Source organism: Octopus bimaculoides, chromosome 6 (assembly GCF_001194135.2).
Source record: "Octopus bimaculoides isolate UCB-OBI-ISO-001 chromosome 6, ASM119413v2, whole genome shotgun sequence".
Lineage (NCBI taxonomy): Eukaryota > Metazoa > Mollusca > Cephalopoda > Octopoda > Octopodidae > Octopus > Octopus bimaculoides.
The window spans coordinates 106,412,760-106,414,570 of record NC_068986.1 but is presented as its reverse complement, the minus strand read 5'-3'; the positions used below and the strand labels follow the sequence as shown (position 1 = coordinate 106,414,570).

Genomic DNA, 1,811 nt, shown 5'->3' with positions numbered 1-1,811 from the left:
ATTGTCATAAAACCGGCCGACAAGGGTGGGGCTGTAGTGATGTGGAGCGCAAGCCTTTAGATTTCTGAAGCTGTCCGTCTAGTGGAAGACACCTTCTAATTCTCTATATCGTCCAACCCCAAGCCTAACTTCCAACAGACTGCCCACTACTATTCATGACCTCAATGTTATTCTCCCGTATCCCTCCCACAGCCCCCAATCTCACTGTCCGTACCCCACGCATCCCCAGTATCTACTTCCTTCCAAAAATTCGGAAGCCCAATAACCTTAGCCGCCCCATCGTCTCCGCCTGCAACTTCCCCACTGATATGCTCACCAAAATGCCCCGCTGTGTCCTTGCTCCTAGTGGTTCCCCTCCCCTCACACATCCACGACACCAATCATGGCTCTCCGTTTGTTTAACTGTTTGAGACCCAAATATTCTCACAATTCAGTGGTCCAACTCCCGAGCTATACGGTCGTTATAGCGACGCGAATTACTGGACTCCTTCGTTTCCTTTGTCCTTCATCTCCTTCCCTCCTGACCTCGAATTCTACTGCACCATCTCTAACTCTTCTCTCGAATTTCTAGAATTTCTGTCAGCATACACCACTCCGCTCTCACTACCTCCATCCACTACAAACACACTGACTCATACTCTTACATTAACTTCTCTTCTTCGCACCCTACACACACCAAGCTCTTTGTCCCCTAGTCTCAATTCCTGCAGTGACGACCATGACTTTGAAACAGTCTCATATGATGGCTCGCCACTTCGTCCTATGTGGATATCTCCTCAATTATTTACACTGCATTTGACCTGGCACCGTCTGTGGACCGTGCCTCTGCTCTTTCTCCTCACACCCGCACCAACCTTGCCCGCCCCCTGTTTCTCCTCACTACCACCCCTCACCTATTGCTTCAATGTACCATTCTCCGAGCCTTCCGGCGATTCCAGTTCCCCTCGCACATCTTTTCTAACCCGAAAGAGCTCATAACCTGCGTGACCACCTGGTCCACATTCGCTACCTCGGCTTTCCATCCTGGCTCCTACCCTTGTTCTCACCCAGGCTGTTGCATCTGCCCCTACCACTCCAACACCACCATCCTCACAGACACCCATCACCGTCATCAATTCCTTTACTTGTGCTTCTAGTAATGTTATTTATTGTAACTTCTGCTCTTTCTTTCCTTCCCTCTACATCGGTCAAATGGGAAGCCACTTGTCTGCCCGGCTCGCGGAGCACCTTCGAGCTATCAGACTTGGTAATGACACCCCGGGATCGAGCCACTTCTGTTCTGCCTGTCATTTACTAGAACATCTGTCGGTGTTCGGACAGTCTCACCAAAGAGCCATCCGGATTCCGCCTTCGCGTGAACAAGGGCTAATCTGCTCTCTCTGCTTCTTTGTGCTATATGGGCTCAACTCACCTCCTCACATTATATGACGCCACCCCCACATGGTGTCCCACACACTTTCCACATTTAACTGCCCCCCTCAACCTACACATCTGCATGCTGCCTACCTTGGTAACCTCACCACACATACATTACTGTACAAATACCCATACACACTGTTTAACTCATCTGTCACTTCACACACCATTACACACACTCCACAACACCTTCCCACAAAACCTTCCAACTCTACACACACTAGCACTGACCACTTCTCAGCACCCACACCACACACCATTATCCACAGAATATGCAGAATCTACAAGAATAGATGCAAGCGCTAATTTATAAAAACATCTGACATATTAATAAAAATCTGTAAATGTACACCCATCCAGATACCTTAGTAACTTATTATTTTTTCAAATATATA

General features: G+C 48.3%; 1 protein-coding gene and 1 long non-coding RNA gene across 17 annotated transcripts in view; one reads left to right on the top strand and one right to left on the bottom strand.

The window, feature by feature from the left end:
- Positions 1-1,811, bottom strand: part of LOC106871985 (FMRFamide receptor) — a 337,948-nt gene that overhangs the window by 39,955 nt on the left and 296,182 nt on the right. The window lies entirely within an intron of this gene.
- The window catches only part of LOC128248163 (uncharacterized), a 51,365-nt gene that overhangs the window by 48,499 nt on the left and 1,055 nt on the right, over positions 1-1,811 (top strand). The gene's annotated exons all lie outside the window — the stretch shown is intronic.